The 20,159-nt window shown below is 45.3% G+C and overlaps 1 long non-coding RNA gene and 1 other non-coding gene across 3 annotated transcripts; both read left to right on the top strand.

The window, feature by feature from the left end:
- Window positions 1-832: 832 nt before the first annotated feature.
- On the top strand, window positions 833-5,044 carry LOC144499178 (uncharacterized). Of its 2 annotated transcripts, none has more exons than XR_013498790.1 (5): window positions 833-912; window positions 1,055-1,142; window positions 1,831-1,893; window positions 3,778-3,855; window positions 4,818-5,044. It is a non-coding gene; the product is annotated as an uncharacterized LOC144499178 (long non-coding RNA). The 2 variants fall into 2 exon arrangements; XR_013498791.1 differs by having other exon boundaries at window positions 844-936.
- On the top strand, window positions 1,486-1,569 carry LOC144499352 (small nucleolar RNA SNORD35). Its single transcript, XR_013498825.1, has one exon. It is a non-coding gene; the product is annotated as a small nucleolar RNA SNORD35 (small nucleolar RNA).
- Window positions 5,045-20,159: the final 15,115 nt, after the last annotated feature.

Here is a 20,159-nt window from a genome sequence, read left to right as displayed (position 1 = left end):
AGGGGACGGGGGGGTGCGGGGGGAGGGGGACGGGGGGGTGCGGGGGGAGGGGACGGGGGGGTGCGGGGGGAGGGGACGGGGGGGGGTGGCGGGGGGAGGGGACGGAGGGGGTGCGGGGGAGGGGACGGGGGGGCGGGGAGGGGACGGGGGGTGCGGGGGGAGGGGACGGGGGGGTGCGGGGGAGGACGGGGTCGGGGGGAGGGGACGGGGGGGTGCGGGGGGAGGGGACGGGGGGTGCGGGGGGAGGGGACGGGGGGGTGCGGGGGAGGGGACGGGGGGTGCGGGGGGGAGGGGACGGGGGGTGCGGGGGAGGGGACGGGGGGTGCGGGGGGAGGGGACGGGGGGTGCGGGGGGAGGGGACGGGGATGCAGGGGAGGGGACGGGGGGGTGCGGGGGGAGGGGACGGGGGATGCGGGGGAGGGGACGGGGGGTGCGGGGGGAGGGGACGGGGGGTGCGGGGGAGGGGACGGGGGGGTGCGGGGGGAGGGGACGGGGGGGGCGGGGGGGGGGGGGGGAGGGGAGGGGGGTTGCGGACGGGGGGAGGGGGGGGGCGGGAGGTTGGGGTCTCTCTCTTACCCTCCGGCGGCTGAGGCCTGTCCCTGGTCGCCCGGGAGACGAAGACTTTAGCGAAGAGGACGGAGCAGCAGAGCACGATGCAGGAGACCAGCGCCAGGCTGTGCAGGATGGACACCATGATGGCGGCTGCAGCGCGGAGCCTGTGACCCCGCCCCCCCGGGCCTGGGAGCGGCGCGCGGCGCCAGAGCAACCGGAAGCTGCCGAATCACGTGCCCGCTGCTTCCGGTGGCCCCGGAAATATAAGTTGGGCCGGAAGCAGAGTGCGGTCTCTGTCCCTCGCGGTGTGGGTGAGTGAGGAGGGAGTGGCTCCGGGGCCTCACACCCCCTCTCCCCGGGGTAAGGCCCCGCTCTCTCCCCGGGGTAAGGCCGCGCTCTCCCCGGGCCCGGCCTCTCTATTGTCTCTCAACTTTGTGATTTCCTCTCATTGTCGTTGTTTTAAATCTTCACTTTGTTCTTTTGTTTTTAAATCGATGTCCAGGTTCCTGCTTCTCTTTCCCAGAGATGGCGGTGCTGAGGGTGCGGAGAGTTCACCGCGTGGCCGAGCCAGGATCCTGACTGACTGCAAAGTAAGACCCAGTCTGACCCCCCCCCCCCTTCATTCCCAGTCTCTGCTGTCTCCAGAATTACAGCTCAATGTTGTATAACTCTAAACACACAATAAGTATTATATAAGTAGCTTCTTCTGTTGTCTGATGGTCTGGAATCACTCGTGTATAATTTTCCCCAAAGGGATTAGAAGAAATTGATGTTTAATTTCCACAAGGGGGGTTAAAAATCCTGCAAGTTCTCAACCGAATACAAATTGAGTGCTCACTTTTAAAAAAACTTCTTGGTCATTTTTAAAAGCCAGGGGAGCACCAGTAATTTTGCTTTACATTAAGAGCTGGTAGATTTGATGATCTCTTGAGCAGTAAATGATGTTCTATCTCACGATGGTCTACATATTCTTTTGTGATGAGACTGCCTTAAGGCATTGCTGATTGCTGCTCGAGATTTCATCAGATCGATTTTTGCAGCATTGATTATTTGATGCTGGCTGTTGGAAGGTATGGAGTGCAATTTTTGTTCATTAATTCATTACAGATCGCAACCATCTTCTGAATCTCGCTGTTATCTCTTGATTTGAAAATTTAAGTGGTAATTCTTCATTCCCCCGTTGCACTGATGCTGTTGAGACTGACTGCAACTGATAAAATAATTTGGCTTGTGGTTTAAATCTGAATATTATCTGAACCATCTATTCGCTCTCTGCAGATTGCAGCTTTCAATTTTCATCTAATCATTGATCATGGGGGAAATCATGGAATCAGGAACTAGGTAAGACAAAATGATGGTAATGGGGCGAGTGAAGGGGAAAAAATGTAAACGCGGGAAGATTGTAAAGTTTTGAATCTAGAGAAATGGTGCCATTCATCATGTTTCACCTGGGAGTCGTTTGAGGCCCTGGGTGATAATGAGAGGAGTCAAGAGCATCTCTGCACTTTCATAAAATAGGAGCAATGATTGGGACTATAATTAAATTATGCAAGTCACTTATCTCGGAGTTTGGGTGCCTAACATAGATTCTCCATAAATGCATCTAAGTACTGTAATCGTGAAGCAGAAAGGAATAGGACAATGTTGATGAAGAGTGGATGGAAGCTTGTGTGGAGCATAATGAACATGTTGGGCTGAAGCTTGTGCTGTGAATGCTCTGTAATCACTGCTCATTGCTTTATCAAAACAGCCTTATTCAGTAGTGATAGTTTACCAACATCCCTATCTTGCCAATCGTTTCTTAAATTGGGTTTTTATTGTGGGACTTTAGCTGCTCTGTTATAGTAATTTGATTCGTATCTCTGAGCAGGAGAATCCGGTTGAAAACTAAAGCAAAATCTTTATGATGCAAGAGGCCATTCACTCACTCCATCGAGTCTGCACTGGCTCTCTGAAGGAGCAGTCTGCCTGGTTCCACTTGCCTGCCATATTTTCAACTTTAATTATTTCTGTATTGTAGTTTCTGACTTTCAGCTTGGTCTAATAGTTTTCAGTGGTGGTGATTGATGCTACTGCATTGCAACTGGCTTTTAGATAAAACCCTGACTCATGAAGCTCTTGCAGCAGAGCCTTTCCAGGTGCAGATTGGCCCTAGTCAGCTATGCACCCACTGTACCTTACCAAATACCCTCCATAATGAATGTGGTCATCTGAGATGATGCTTTTTGGAAGGTCCAATGCATGTAGGTATTATGCAGTGAATGGTAGAATCCTTGAGTGTATTGACAGGCAAGAGAGATCTGGGTGTACATGTCCACCAGTCAAAGTGGCAACGCAGGTGGATAAGATAGTAAAGAAAACATATGGCATGCTTGCCTTCATCAATCAAACGTTGAGAATAAAAAATTTTCAGGTCATGCTGCAGCTATACAGAAGCCTAGTTAGGCCTCATTTAGAATAGTGTACAATTCTGATCGCCACACTACAGAAGGATGTGGATGTTTTGGAGAGGGTACAGAAGAGGTTTACCAAGATGTTGTCTAGTCTGGAGGGTTTTGGCTACGAGGAGCGAATTGAATAAACTCTTCGTTCTCACTGGAACGACTGAGGTTGAGAGGTGACCTGATAAGAGGTTTACAAGATTGAGTGGCATGGACAGAGTGGATAGTCAGAGGTTCTTTCCTAGGGTTAAAAAAAGTCAACTACTAGGGTCCTGGGGGGGGGGGGGGGGGGTTTAGAGATGTGCAAGGTGAGTTTTTTGTTTCACAGGATGGTGAATGTCTTGAACATGCTGCCCAGAGAAGTGATGGGAGCAGGTATAATAGTGGCATTTAAGGGCCAACTAGACTAATACATGAGATTGGAATGGAAAGATATAGACTCCGTAAATGCATACGGTTTTAGTTTAGGCAGGCATGATTGGCACAGGCTTGGAGGGATGAAGGGCCTGTTCCTGTGCTGTATTTTGTTCTTTGCCTCAAAGGACCAACAGCACATGTTCGGGTTAGGGAGGTGGTATTAGTTTTTGAAATATTTTTAAATGGGAGAAATTTGCAAGTATTCCTGTAGATGAGTGCTTCCACATCTCATGCTGTAATTTGGAGTGGGAAGGTTGGGCCTTTTAGACGAATGGGTTTAGCTCCTTCTGTGTTTATCTTTCAATTTTACAAAGCTGTGCTCAATTAACATTTCTTTTAAATGATGGGTAATTTGTCTTCATTTCAGTTAGACACCTTGTGTAGTCTACACTACAAGTGTTTCTTTTCTACCAAAGAATCTCCACCTGCAGTGTTCCTTCATCAGGTAGGCATGAGTACAAATGTCCATATTCTATAATTGTACTGTTAAGTTGTCAATGACTTCAGACACTGGTAGCAGGTTGGTCACTGGAATCTTTTGGTGCCATTAAGTGTAGGCTTGGCTCCGAGTGCTTGTTCCCTTGTGGAATTCCCGATTGTTGGTGTGGCAGGAGCATGGGGAAGCAAAGATTGGAACTGTGCAAGTACAGGCTCCAATTCTGCTCTTCATAGTAATGCAAGTTTGCTTGAGTCTTTCTATTTTAAAAAAAAAACCCACTGGTTTTTAGCCACTACCAGAAATGAAATGTCCTACTATGCAGGAGTTTATTCCTAGCCTGCAGAATCTACATCCACACTAAGTGTAGAGTGTGTGGTTTGTAGCTATAGTGGTTGCAGTTTCTTTGTGCCAGTGTACTTTAATTATATACTCTTATGACATTCTCAACACAGCTCATCTGGTCCAGAGTTAAAATGATGTTTATACTCACGATGGTCTTCTTAGTGATTGTGCTGAAATTGCTTTTTAGCAGTGACTGATTACTCTGGAATAGAGATGAAGCAAATGATTAGTTGGTGCATGTAATGCATCGCATAAGAAAATGTCTAGTTTGCTTTTAACTAATTTTAATTCTTTCATTTGGTTACAACGGCCATCTTGGCATTTGTGACCAGTTCCTGAACAGTTCGAATAACTCCGGTTTAAATTGCTGAACTAATTGTGTGTGGTGTTAGAAAATATGTTTTGTGGAAACATGCCCTTTGTTGTTTCCTACCTCAAGATCAGTGTAATCACCTGCCCTGTTTGGCTGCAATGTGATGGTGAAAGGTGAAAATTCTATTTCCCGCAGTTTTGCTCCTAAAGACTTGTTGTTTATGCAGAAGATATAAAAACTCTTGCTTTTTAAGTAGTTCCTGAATGGCTCGTGTCGTCTAAATTAACACCCTGTTTGACATTTTCTGTTCCAGGCACATCTATATGGAGTGAATGGAGCTTTGAGGAGATACTTTACACACAGGAACTTCAATGAAAAGATCTGAATGAATTTCCAACACTAACTTGACCACATTCCCACCAGAGTTCCAAAGGCTAGGGTGCTATTTATGGCTTGTGAATATGCTGCAAGCACTTTTTAAAAATTCTATTTAAAATGATGTATAATCAAAGTTATTTATTAAAAATTCTCAAATTTTCTCTAACATTCATTGTTGTTTTTACTTCTGACTTTAACCAATTCTGACCTGGGTCTAGGTACTTTAATGCTGGAGTTTGGATCATGGCTGATCTATGATCTAACTCTGTGCCTGTCTTTGCCCCATATATCTACTATTGTTGTCCTAGGCCATACCATTTAGAACATCGAACAGCACAGGAGCAGGCCCTTTGGCCCACAATCTTGTGCTGAACATAATGCTAAATTAAACTAATTCCTTCTGTCTGTCCTTGCCTATTCATGTGCTTATCTTAAAGCCCCTTAAATACCCCTATCGTATCTGCCTGCACCACCATCCCTGGCATCATGTTCCAGATGTGTACCACTAAAAAAAAACCTTGCCCCTCACATCTCCTTTGAACTTCCCCTTCTCATAAGTGCATGACGCCTAGTACTAGACATTTCGACTCTATCTATGCCCCTCATAATTTTATAGACTTCTGTCAGGTTTCCCCTTGGCTTCTGCTGCTCAAGAGAAAACAAGCCTAGTTTATCCTGCCTCTACTTATAGCTAATACCCTCCAATCCAGGCAGTATCTTGGTAAACCTCTTCTGCACCTTCAAGTCCCCACATATTTCCTGTGATGTGGCAACCAGAGCTGTAACGTGATATCCTGACCAAGAAATTTAGGCATGCCATATGTTTGTCACCCTATCTACTTGTGTGGCTACTTTCAGAGAGCTATGGAATTGAACCCCAAGATCCCTCTGTCAATGATCTTCAGGGTCTTGCCATTAACTGGAAACTTGCCTTTGACATTTGCTTCATCAATGACCTTTTCCATCAAAGTTAAAGTGGATAAAAGCAAATTACTGCAGATGCTGGAATCGGAAACCAAAAGTGAAAATGCTGGAAAATCTCCGGTCTGGCAGCATCTAAAGAAAGAAAAGAGCTGACGTTTTGAGTCCAGAAGACCCTTTGTCAAAGCTGAGATATAAGCTTTGACAATGGGTCATCTGGACTCAATGTCAGGTTTGGCAGCATCTGTAAAGAGCTGAGATTTTCCAGTGTTTTCTCTTGGTTAAAGTGGGATTGTTTGTTGAATTGTTCAGTTGCATGCTCCGTAATGAGGCAATGTCTGTCAACAGGCAGAAAGCCTTGGACAATGGTCAGGTGCTGGTTAGTGGGAAGCAACATTGTGCTGCAAATGCCAGGTGATTACTGCCAATGAGAATCTAACCACCTTCCCTTGGTATTAATGCATTTAAATTGATGAATTCCTCCATCGCCATTTTAGTTACCAATGACAGCACAGGTTGAGAGCATTCAGAGACAGGATGTTGGGCTTCATAAAACTTCACTGCCCCCATCTAGAAGGCACGGATCAGGAGTGTGATTGAATGTTCTCCACCTGACTGGATGAGTGCCACTCAACACTTAACACCTTTCAGGACAAAATAGCCTGCTTGATTGGAACCCCATCCAGTACCTTAAACTTGTTGTTTTGTCTGCCATCCGTGTACAGGTTGCAGTGTGCACCTTCTATCATGGTTCTCAAGGTTAAAATGTCTTAATTTTCTGTATGACTTCATGATGTATGAACCTGGACAGTGAAACCCTTAACTTTTCACTTTAAAAGTACCCTATGTCATATCCCTTGTGTCCAAAGTGGATGAGTTTGCATTTGCCTACATACAAACTTGTAGTTTTATTCATTCACTTGCTGTATTAATATTTGTCATTGTCTAATTTGGATATGTGGCACTCTCACATATTCTGTTAATACAATGAATAGATGAGACCCTGCTACAGAACTTTGTGGGGCACCAGTAAAGAATGCTATCAAGTAATTGCCTATTCCTTACTATCTGCCCCTCAGCAACTTAACCAGGAGGTTGATAATTAGAGTCAGAGGTTTACAGTACGGAAACAGGCCCTTTGGCACAACTTGTCCATGCTGCCCCTTTTTTAAACCCCTAAGCTAGTCCCAATTGCTTGTGTTTGGCCCATATCCCTCTACACCCATGTAACTAAGTGCTTTTTAAAGACAATTGTGCCTACCTCTACTACCTCTGGCAGCTTGTTCCAGACACCACCCTCTGGGGGAAAAAATTGCCCCTCTGGACCCTTTTGTATCTCTCACCTTAAACCTATGCCCTCTAGTTTTAAACTCCCCTACCTTTGGGAAAAGATATTGACTGACTAGCTGATCTATACCCCTAATGATTTTATAGACCTATGCTCCAGAGAAAAAAGTCCCAGTCTATCCAGCCTCTCATAACTCGAGCCATCGAGCCCCAGTAGCATCCTAGTAAATCTTTTCTGTACTCTTTCCAGTTTAATATCCTTTCTATAATAGGGTGACCAGAACTGTACACCGTATTCCAAGTGTGGCCTTACCAATGTCTTGTACAACTTCAACAAGACATCCCAACTGTATTCAATGTTCTGACTGATGAAACCAAGCATGCCGAATGCCTTCACTCTGTCCACCTGTGACTCCACTTTCAAGGAGCTATGAACCTGTGCCCCAAGATCTTTGTTCTATAACTCTCTCCAATGCCCTACCATTAACTGAGTAAGTCCTGCCCTGCTTCGATCGATTAAAATGCATCATCTGGCATTTATCTAAATTAAACTTCATCAGCCCAGTAGCCCAATTGGTCAAGATCCTGTTGCAATCCTAGATAACCGCCTTCATTGTCTGCTATGCCACTAATCTAGGTTCATCTACAAACTTACTAACCATGCCTACTAAATTCTCATCCAAATCATTAATATCAATGACAACAGTGGACCCAACACCAATTCCTGAAGCACACCACTGGTCACAGGCCTCCAGTTTGAAAAACAACCCTCTACAACCACCCTCTGTCTTCTGTGACGAAGGAGCAGCGCTCCGAAAGCTAGTGACTTTTGCTACCAAATAAACCTGTTGGATTTTAACCTGGTGTTGTGAGACTACTTATTCTGTCATCAAGCCAATTCTGTATCCATTTGGCTACCTCACCCTGGATCCCATGAGATTTAATCTTTGCAACAAGCTACCATGTGTCACCTTGTCAAAGGCCTGCAATTCTATGAATTTTAGCTTTGATCAAACTAAACTCTCGTTTCTCAGCTTCACGTCCCAAATATGCCTTTTCTGTTGAGCATTCTGTACTCAAGGGTGGCACAGTGATTCGCACTGTTGACTCGGGATCTGGGTTCAATTCCGGTCTAGGGTCCATGTGGAGTTTGCACATTGTCCCTGTGCCTGCATAGCTTTCACAGTCCAAAGATGTGCAGGTTCAACTGATCAACTATGCTAAATTGCCCCTTAGTCCTGGGGGACTAGCAGGGTAAATATGTGGGGTTACGGGGATAGGACCTGGGTGCGATAATTGTTGGTGCAGGCTTGATGGGTCAAATGACCTCCTGCACTAAAGATTCTATGAAAATGGAGTGGTAGTGTGCAAAGTGGAATAACATTCCAATGTATAGTGAGGAGAAAATCTTGTTGACTATTTCACAAATGAACAAACTGTTCAACTCATGAAGCCTTGGCAAGTTGTGTGCTCTGCCCACAGCAGCCCTACTGTAGATGGCAAGTGCTTCAAGGAAATAATCCACTAGTACATGGTTACTTTGGCTCTCTACAGTTGGCTGCACGTCAAATGTTGGGTACAAAGATTCCATTCTGTACAAAGTGAATTTGTGCTGCCCAGACTATCTACACACGAGGGGCGAAGGTGCAAGTTGGAATTTTACTTTGCAGGTTTTCTGTTATCTGTATTGCACATCCTTTGTTAGTGGGACTAATTTGCCTGGGGGATTTTGTCTTTTCCAATCCAAGAAACAAATGTCAAGCAGCGAAAGCCTGGCAGCCATGAATCTGTTCAGGTGAGTTACAGGGAAATACTCAAGCAGGGGTGGGGAGAGCATAAACTTTCCTTTTTGGGTCTGGCTGATCCTATGGGGAAAGTAACAGAAAGATGGGCCTTGTCTTTACGTCCTGCTATCTTCACCTGGCTGCTAAAAATCTGTGTTTGTTCTGTTCAGCCAGCATTTGGAAAGTGTTCGAGAGTTATTTATCCTCAATTTGTTTCCACCTTTACCCTGGAGGAAACACCTGACCTTTGCTTGGTGTTTTCTTTTGTGAATGACAGCTGAGATTGATTTCCACGGTGACATCCAATAGTAAAGCAATGAGTCAATCTGCCAGTGAAATTATCCTAGTGATCAAATTACTAATATGCTGAAGACTTAATAGTACAAACCATACCTTGCCAATCCCAGAAGACAACTCGATCAGTGAATCTTGAGTGTTTCACCATTTTGACATCTTTTCAGGAGAACATGAGCTGCATTGGGGTAGTAGGTGTAGGGTAGAGTTTTTAGTGGGGCAAGTAACAATCGGTTAATCACTGTCCAGCAGTTCCTTTGAATTTTTATTTATTATCTCAACTGGTAGTAACGTGAAAGAAATATCAAAGTGGCATCTGATGCAAGCGTTATGGATGCGTTCCTGTAAGCTCACATACCTCCTTTGTCCATAAATGCTTCAAAGTGGTTTTTGATCCAATTCACTGAGCAGATGTAAGAAAACGGAAAGAAAAAACACAATAGTGAAAAATTATAAACAGGAGGTTTCAACGGCAAGTCCACACTAATAGGAGCATTTCCCCTTCAAGAGCACATATGTAGTTTTGTGCTACAGTATCCTGAATAGTTCAATTATACGGGTAGGACAGAGCAGCTTTCTGGGTTATTTCCCTATATAATAATGGCAACCGCACTTCTGACATTTCAAAAATTACCTTTTCGGTTTAAGATGCGTACGTCCCCCTGGATAAACACAAGTGATGTTTCTTTTTTTTTTCAGACGCATTGTCTGAGATTAAGTGAAGGCATCTCCAAATCCCATGCACAGTTTCCAGTTCTCTAGCCTTTTCGTTTTGTTATGCATCGCCAGAATTTAACGAGGAAGCTGAAGAATCCGACCCCTGCATGTTTGTGATAAGCTCTAAATACAGGACTTTCATTGATTGCTGGAATGAAGCATTTTGTATGCAAATGAAGTATGGATTGGCAGAGCGAATGCTGCCAGGATGGAAAATAACAAACATTTACCCCCTTGAATACACTGTTTGCATAAGCTTCAAGTAACTTTGAACAGGAAAGCGTTTTGCCTAATTGTAATGCACAATGCAAGTTCGAGCTTTTATTTTGTAATTATAAATGTTGGGAGAAAGATGGAATATAGTGCATTATTGATGTACCAGTTGTTCCCCAAAAATACAGTAACAATAGAACTGGACATTTAAATAACTGCTGTGTACATGCAAAGTAAGTATGGTGGAATCACAGAATCCCTACAGTGCAGGAGAAGGCCATTCGGCCCATCGGGTATGCACTGACTCTGACAGAGCAGTTTACCCAGGCCCACCACCCTGTCCTATCCCCATAATCCATGGCTAATCCATCTAACCAGCACATCCAGGGACACCAAGAGGCAATTTCAGCATAGCTAATCCACCTAACCTGCACATTTTTGGACTGCCGGAGGAAACTGGAGCACCTGGAGGAAACCCACGCTGGCATGGGGAGAATGTGAAAACTCCACACAGACAATGACCCAAAGCCGGAATGGAACCTGGGTCCCTGGCGCTGTGAGGCAGCAGTGCTAACCATGTGACACCGTGCCGTTCCCTCGTTTCTTTTCCCAACGCAAAAAGGTGGAAGAGAATACGTCTGGGGTGCATGGGCTTGATTCTGCTGGCTGCTTTTACGAGGCAGTAGGAAGTCACCCAAGGCTGGGTTTGAACCCAGGTCCCTGGCATTGTGAGGCAGCAGTACTAATCAGTGTGCTAACATGTCGCCCACCTGTACACTACATTGGGATGTACTCATTCCTCTAAATGCTAGTGTTGGATATTTGTAGCTATTTCATAAGTTATTCTTCTTCCTCTATCTTTTCCCCTCTCCTCACTTAAATATTCTGGCAAGAAAATGGCCATTTTTCAGCCTGATATAGTGATTGCCTCTGAGTTAGAAGATTGTGGGCTCAAGTCTCACTCCAGACACATACTTTGGGCTAACACTTCAGTGAAGTGTAGCGAAATGCAGTAAGCACATTGTCAGGTACTGGCATTCAATGAGACATTAAACCAAAGCTCTGGCTACATATTTGGGTGATAGTATTCAAATTAGAGCAAAGTAATTCTCCTGATGTTTTGGCCAATGTCTAACCCTCAAACAACATCATAAAACATATTAACTGGTCATTCACTTTATTATTATTTGTAGAAACTTGCGCAAAAAAAACCTGCCATCTACCTACCCAACAGTGACTCTTTCAAAACAGATTAGTTGTGAAGTCCTTTCGAATGTAAAAAAGATGCAAAATGCACTATGCAAGTGCAAATTCTATCAATATGTATGATCAGACAGTGAATGCTAGCAGATTATTGGACTGTAAGATGCAACATATCTGAGTCAACTCTTAATGCTACCCGATGCGAATATATGCCAACTTTCTGCCAGGCGTTATTTGATGCTGATTAGGACTAGACAATCCCTGGTTAGAGTCATTGACTCATAGAGGTTTACAGCATGGAAACAGGCCCTTCAGCCCAACTTGTCCATGCCACCCTTATTTTTTTTTAAAAACCCCTAAACTAATCCCAATTGCCTGCATTTGGCCCATATCCCTCTATACCCATCGTACCCATGTAACTATCTAAATGCTTTTTAAAAGATAAAATTGTACCCGCCTCTACCACTACCTCTGGCAGCTTGTTCCAGACACTCACCACCCTCTGTGTGAAAAAATTGCTCCACTGGACACTTTTGTATCTCTCCCCTCTCACCTTAAACCTATGCCCTCTAGTTTTAGACTCCCCTACCTTTGGGAAAAGATATTGACTATCTACCTTGTCTATGCCCCTCATTATTTTATAGACCTCTATAAGGTCACCCCTCAGCCTCCTACGCTCCAGAGAAAAAGTCCCAGTCTATTCAGCCTCTCCTTATAACTCAATCCATCAAGTCCCGGTAGCATCCTAGTAAATCTTACCTGCACTCTTTCTAGTTTAATAATATCCTTTCTATAATAGGCTGACCAGAATTGCACACAGTATTCCAAGTGTGGCCTTACCAATGTCTTGTACAACTTCAACAAGACGTCCCAACTCCTGTATTCAATGTTCTGACCTATGAAACCAAGCATGCCGAATGCCTTCTTCACCACTCTGTCCACCTGTGACTCCACTTTCAAGGAGCTATGAACATGTACCCCTAGATCTCTTTGTTCTGTAACTCTTCCCAATGCCCTACCATTAACTGAGTAAGTCCTGCCCTGGTTCAATCTACCAAAATGCATCACCTCGCATTTGTCTAAATTAAACTCCATCTGCCATTCGTCAGCCCACTGGCCCAATTGATCAAGATCCCGCTGCAATTGGAGATAACCTTTCTCACTGTCCACCATGCCACCAATCTTGGTGTCATCTGCAAACTTACTAACCATGCCCCCTATATTCTCATCCAAATCACTAATATAAATGACAAATAACAGTGGGCCCAGCACTGATCCCTGAGGCACACCGCTGGTCACAGGCCTCCAGTTTGAAAAACAACTCTCGACAACCACCCTCTAGGCTTCTGTCAAGAAGCTAATTTTGCATCCATTTAGATACCTCACCCTGGATCCCGTGAGATTTAACTTTATGCAACAACCTACCATGCGGTACCTTGTCAAAGGCCTTGCTAAAGTCCATGTAGACAACATCAACTGCACTGCCCTCATCTACCTTCTTGGTTACCTCTTCAAAAAACTCACTTAAATTTGTGAGGCATGATTTTCCACTCACAAAGCCATGCTGACTGTCCCTAATCAGTCCTTGAATCTCTAAACGCCTGTAGATCCTGTCTCTCAAAATACCTTCCAACAATTTATCCACCACAGATGTGAGGCTCACTGGCCTATAGTTCCCAGGCTTTTCTCTGCACCCCTTTTTAAACAAAGGCACAACATTTGCCACTCTCCAATCTTCAGGCACCTCACCCGTGACTATCGATGATTCAAATATCTCGGCTAGGGGACCCGCAATTTCCTCCCTAGCCTCCCACAACGTCCTGGGATATACCTCGTCAGGTTCCGCAGATTAACCTACCTTGATGCGTTTTAAGACTTCCAGCACCTCCTTCTCTGTAATATGTACACTCCTCAAGATATCAATATTTATTTCCCCAAGTTCCCTAATATCCATGCTTTTCTCAACAGTAAATATTGATGAGAAATATTCATTTAGGATCTCACCCATCTCTTGTGGCTCCGCACATAGATTACCTTGTTGATCCTTAAGAGGCCCTACTCTCTCCCTTGTTACTCTTTTGCCCTTTATGTATTTGTAGAAGCTCTTTGGATTCTCCTTTGCCTTATCTGCCAAAAAAATTCGTGTCCCCTTTTTGCCCTCCTGATTTCTCTCTTAACTCTACTCCTACATCCCCTATACTCTTCAAGAGATTCACTTGATCCCAGCTGCCTATGCATGTCATGTGCCTCTTTCTTCTTCTTGACCAGGGCCTCAATATCCCGGGTCATCCAGGGTTCCTGACTTCTGCCAGCCTTGCCCTTCACTCTAAGAGGGATGCGTTTACCCTGAACCCTGGTTCACACTTTTGAAAGCGTGCCACTTACCAGACGTCCCTTTGCCTTCCCACAAACTCCCCCAATTAACTTTTGAAAGTTCCTGCCTGATACCATCAAAATTGGCCTTGCCCCAATTTAGAATATTAACTTTTGGGACAGACCTATCATTCTCCATAGCTATCTTAAAACCAATAGAATTATGGTCACTGGTCCCAAAGTGATCCCTCACTGACACTTCTGTCACCTGCCCTTCCTTATTTCCCAAGAGGAGGTCAAGTTTTGCCCCCTCTCTAGTCGGGCCATCCACATACTGAATGAGAAATTCCTCCTGAATACACTCAACAAATTTCTCTCTATCCAACCCTCTAATACTATGGCTGTCCCATTCAATGTTGGGAAAATTAAAATCTCCGACTATTACCACCCTATTTTTCTTGGAGCTATCTGTAATCTCCTTACATATTTGCTCCTCAATTTCCCGCTGAGTATTTGGGGGCCTATAGTACAACCCTATCAAAGTGATTTCCCCCTTCTTATTTCTCAGTTCTACCCATATAGACTCAGTGGCCGAACCCTCGGATATATCCTCTCTCAGTACGGCCGTGATGCTTCCCCTAATCAAAAGTGCAACTCCCCCTCCTCTCTTACCTCCTGTTCTATCTTTCCTATAGCATCTGTACCCTGGAACATTGAGCTGCCAGTCCTGTCCCTCCCTTAGCCATGTTTCAGTAATTGCTATAATATCCCAGTCCCACGTGCCCATCAATGCCCTGAGTTCATCTGCCTTGACCGTCAGGCCTCTTGCATTGAAATAAATGCAGTTTAATCTGGACTTCCCTTGCTCTCTTTCTTGCTTCTGTCTGATCTGTCTGGTACTCGGATTACTGACACTGCCTTTACTAATTAATGTGCTCTCTTTAACTTCCGTGCTGTCCTCAAACTTCTCTTCTGTCTCCCTACTGCTTTGAATCCCACCCCCCTGCCAAACTAGTTTAAACCCTCCCGAGTGGCTCTAGCAAATCTCCCCGCCAGGATGTTAGTCCCCCTCCAGTTCAGGTGTAACCATCCCTCTTGAACAGATCAGCCCTTCCCCAGAAAAGATCCCAATGATCCAAATATCTAAATCCCTTCCCCCTGCACCAGCTCTCAAGATGTGGACGTGCCGGCGTTGGACTGGGGTAAACACAGTAAGAGTTTTAACAGGTTAAAGTCCAACAGGCTTAATTGGTAGCAAATGCCATTAGCTTTCAGAGCGCTGCTCCTTCGTCAGCTGGAGTAGATATCTGCTCTCAAACAGGGCATACAGAGACACAAAAGCAAGTTACAGAATACTGATTAGAATGCGAATCTTTACAGCTAATCAGGTCTTGAAGATACAGACAATGTGAGTGGAGGGAGCATTAGGCACAGGTTAAAGAGATGTGTATTGTCTCCAGACAGGACAGCCAGTGAGATTCTGCAAGTCCAGGAGACAAGCTGTGGGGGTTACTGATAGTGTGACATGAACCCAAGATCCCGGTTTAGGCCGTGCTCATGTGTGCGGAACTTGGCTATCAGTTTCTCTACCAGCTCTCGAACCAGGCATTCATCTGCCTAATCCTCCTGTTCCTACTCTCACTAGCATGTGGTATCGGTAGTAGTCCTGAAATTATTATCTTTGAGGTCCTGCACATTAGCCTTCTGCCTAACTCTCTATATTCACATTTCAGGACCTCGTCCCTTTTCCCACCTATGTCGTTGGTACCAATATGTACAACGACCTCTGGCTGCTCACCCTCCCCCTTAAGAATGTCCTGCGATCGCTCAGAGACGTCCTTGACCCTGGCACCAGGGAGGCAACACACCATCCTGGAGTCTCGATTGCGGTCACAGAAACGCCTGTCCGTGCCTCTAACTAGCGAGTCCCCTATTACTACTGCTCACTTGCTCTTTGCCCGACCCTGTCCCACAGCAGAACCAGCTGTGGTGTCACAGGCCTGGCTACTGCTGGTATCTCCCCCTGACAGGCTATCCCCCTCAACGGCAGGGGTGTTTCGCCCTACCCCCCGCTTTCCCTCTGGATGCTGGTGCCCCTACCATTGTCCACCTTCAGATCAACAGTATTTACAACTGATTATTTTATATTCAAATTGTAGGCTTGAAGCAGCAAAATACGTTTTTTTTATCCTATTGTCAAATTTCACACTATAATAATTTTGGAAATGGCTTTCGATGCTCCAAATGATGTAGGTCGACTTCAAGCTGTGACTTCAAGCATTGATAGATGATTCTTCTGATGATTTTTGGTGCATGAGCAGAATATAATACTTCATATTTGTCCAGGTGGTTGATATTCCGTGATGCACTGACTGGTTAAACAAAACAACCGCATGTGTGTATTATCATAACCACTGTTAATGAGATACATCTGTCATCTCAGTTTGAAATTATAGCAGGAAAAGGTTCAGCACTTCAGAGATTCTGTTGGGCTGCCCACTAGGGAATGCTAACTGCTTTTCCCTCTCTCCTAAAGGCGAAAGCTGATGTTCAGCTCCATGGGCACAAGCTGCCTTCTGGGCCCTTGCCTAATAAACATTTAGCTATTACTTTAAATGAGGAAAATTTTTGATCATTTTTGTTATGTGCATTTCCACAACACATTCTCTTGCAGTCTTTACAATTTTCCATGGTCCTTTATGAATTTCCTTCATGCAGTCTAGGTTCTGAGGTAGCTGCACCCACTTGGTTGTGTCGGATGCACCTACACCTGTAATAAAATTCAAGGGAGCTCCGGTTAAATGTGGCCGGTTAAATGAAATAATGTCCTCTTCACTTTAATCTATTCATGCCCAGGTGTTGGCTAAGCAAATGGAGAAAGGTTTGTGATGAGTGGGTACAATACCTGTTGAGTGATGCTGATTGCAGATGCAGTCTTGAAAGGTCTGGGGGTCTATGATGCACCATTGCTAGAACTTGAAGTGGTGAAGTTCAAGATAGTCTGTAATCCTATTTTGAATCAAACTGGCTTACCCTGAATTGAGATGGGCCAGAAAAATCACCCGGTAAATTGATCACAACTGACAGATCATCTGTGAATGCACAGTACATAACGTGCGGAAGTATTTACATCAAATATGATTGCTTGTGTATTGAACATGAGAACATCATGGATATGAAAAAGGGATCATGATGTGGAGATGCCGGCGTTGGACTGGGGTAAACACAGTATGAAGTCTCACAACACCAGCTTAAAGTCCAACAGGTTTATTTGGTAGCAAAAGCCACTAGCTTTCGGAGCGCTGCTCCTTCGTCAGGTAAGTGGGAGTTCTGTTCACAAACAGGGCATATAAAGACACAAACTCAATTTACAAAATAATGGTTGGAATGTGAGTCTTTACAGATAATCAAGTCTTGAAGGTACAGACAATGTGAGTGGAGTGAGCATTAAGCACAGGTTAAAGAGATGTGTATTGTTTCCAGACAAGACAGCTAGTGAGATTTTGCAAGCCCAGGCACGTCGTGGGGGTTACAGATAGTGTGACATGAACCCAAGATCCTGGTTGAGGCCGTCCTCATGTGTGTGGAACTTGGCTATCAGTCTCTGCTCAGCGACTCTGCGTTGTCGTGTGTCGTGAAGGCCGCCTTGGAGAATGCTTACCCGAAGATCAGAGGCCAAATGCCCGTGACCGCTGAAGTGTTCCCCAACAGGAAGAGAACAGTCTTGCCTGGTGATTGTCGAGCAGTGTTCATTCACCTGTTGTCGTAGCGTCTGCATGGTCTCCCCAATGTACCATGCCTCGGGACATCCTTTCCTGCAGCGTATCAGGTAGACAACGTTGGCCGAGTTGCAAGAGTATGTACTGTGTACTTGGTGGATAGTGTTCTCATGTGAGATGATGGTATCCGTGTCGATGATCCGGCACGTCGTGCAGAGGTTGCTGTGGCAGGGTTGTGTGGTGTCGTGGTCACTGTACTCCTGAAGGCTGGGTAGTTTGCTGCGGACAATGGTCTGTTTGAGGTTGTGCGGTTGTTTGAAGGCAAGAAGTGTGGGTGTGGGGATAGCCTTGGCGAGATGTTCGTCTTCATCGATGACATGTTGAAGGCTCCGGAGAAGATGTCGTAGCTTCTCCGCTCCGGGGAAGTACTGGACGACGAAGGGCACTCTGTCCGCCGTGTCCTGTGTTTGTCTTCTGAGGAGGTTGGTGCAGTTTTTCGCTGTGGCGCGTTGGAACTGTCGATCGATGAGTCGAGCGCCATATCCTGTTCTTATGAGGGCATCTTTCAGCGTCTGGAGGTGTCTGTTGCGATCCTCCTCATCCAAGCAGATCCTGTGTATACGGAGGGCTTGGCCGTAGGGGATGGCTTCTTTAATGTGTTTAGGGTGGAAGCTGGAGAAGTGGAGCATCGTGAGGTTATCCGTGGGCTTGCGGTACAGTGAAGTGCTGAGGTGACCGTCCTTGATGGAGATGCGTGTGTCCAAGAATGCAACCGATTCCGGAGAGTAGTCCATGGTGAGTCTGATGGTGGGATGGAACTCCATCCCCACAGTAAGAGATACGCACAGTAAGAGTTTTAACAACACCAGGTTAAAGTCCATTAGGTTTATTTGGTAGCAAATGCCATTAGCTTTCGGAGCGCTGCTCCTTCGGCAGATTGTCTGTACCTTTAAGACTTGATTTCTTGTAAAGACTTGCATTCCAACCATTATTTTGTAAATTGAGTTTGTGTCTTTATATGCCCTGTTTGTGGACAGAACTCCCACTTACCTGACGAAGGAGCAGCACTCCGAAAGCTAGTGGCTTTTGCTACCAAATAAACCTGTTGGACTTTAACCTCATGTTGTGAGACTTCTTACTGTGCTTACCCCAGTCCAACGCCAGCATCTCCACATCATGACTACCTGATACGCTGCAGGAAAAGATGTCCTGAGGCATGGTACATTGGGGAGACCATGCAGATGCTACGACAATGGATGAATGAATACCGCTCGACAATCACCAGGCAAGAGTGTTCTCTTCCTGTTGGGGAACACTTCAGCGGTCATGGGCATTCGTCCTCTGATCTTCGGGTAAGCGTTCTCCAAGATGGCCTTCACTACACACGACAATGCAGAGTCGCTGAGCAGAGACTGATAGCCAAGTTCCACACACATGAGGATGGCTTCAACTGGGATCTTGGGTTCATATCACACTATCTGTGACCCCCACGACTTGCCTGGGCTTGCAAAATCTCACTAACTGTCCTGTCTGAAGACAATACACATCTCTTTAACCTGTGCTTAATGCTCTCTCCACTCACATTGTCTGTACCTTCAAGACTTGATTACCTGTAAAGACTTGCATTCCAACCATTATTTTGTAAATTGAGTTTGTGTCTTTATATGTCCTGTTAGTGAACAGAACTCCCACTTACCTGACGAAGGAGCAGCGCTCCGAAAGCTTGTGGCTTTTGCTACCAAATAAACCCGTTGTACTTTAACCTGGTGTTGTGAGGCTTCTTACTGTGTGAAAAAGGGACACAGGCCTTGTGTGTAAAGAGTCGTAACCATTTCAAAGAAGTAATATTGACTGGTACAAGGGGATTTTAACGGTATAATTAGTGTAAATGGATGTTTACATGTGAATATTTTTGTGTTGGATACATTCATAGAATCATAGAATCCTACAGTGCAGAAGGAGGCCATTCAGCCCATCGACTCCACACCGACCACAGCCCCATCCAGGCCCTATCCCCATGTATTTACCCTAGCTAGTCCCCCTGATACTAAGGGGCAATTTAGCATGGCCAATCCACCTAACCTGCACATCTTTGGACTGTGGGAGGAAACCGGAGCACCCGGAGGAAACACACGCAGACACGGGGAGAACGTGTAGACTCCACACAGACAGTGACCCAAGCTGGGAATCGAACCCAGGTCCCTGGCGCTGTGAAGCAGTATTGCTAACCACTGTGCCACTATGCCACCCCGCCAGTTCAAAGATATGCAGGTTAGGTTGATTGGCCATGCTAAATTGACCTTAGTATCATGGGGATTAGGAGGGTAAATATGTGGTTATGGAAATAGGGTCTGGGTGGGATTGTGGGTGGTACAGACTCGATGGGCCGAATGGCTTCTTTCTGTACTGTAGGGATTCTATGATTCAATACTGAGGAATTGTTGCTATAGAATGATACTATAATTATATTTGTTGTGTTTTCAGGTTTGTCTGAAAATTGTATGTTTAAATGGAAAGACTGCACTGGACCGGCTTGACGTTTTGACCAGTGCAGACATAAAAGTCAGGCCTACCTCTAAACTATGAGCTTTTGGTGGTAACTTCAATCCCCACCTTCAGTCCCTGGGTCAATTGGACAGCTGGTGTCTCTTTGTAGTTATGCTCAGTTGCTATTAGCCCCAGTACTGACATTCTAATCAGAGTAAGAGCAACTCGGATTAAGAGCAAACTGATGAAGGTACAGATGAGACATGGGAATGCCAAATGAAGGATTCTCCTGGGGAATAGTGAACATAAAACTGAGGGAAGCAAAGTGCCAGAAAAAAT

The sequence above is a fragment of the Mustelus asterias genome, chromosome 9 (assembly GCF_964213995.1).
Source record: "Mustelus asterias chromosome 9, sMusAst1.hap1.1, whole genome shotgun sequence".
Lineage (NCBI taxonomy): Eukaryota > Metazoa > Chordata > Chondrichthyes > Carcharhiniformes > Triakidae > Mustelus > Mustelus asterias.
This window is presented reverse-complemented; position numbering and strand designations above follow the sequence as displayed.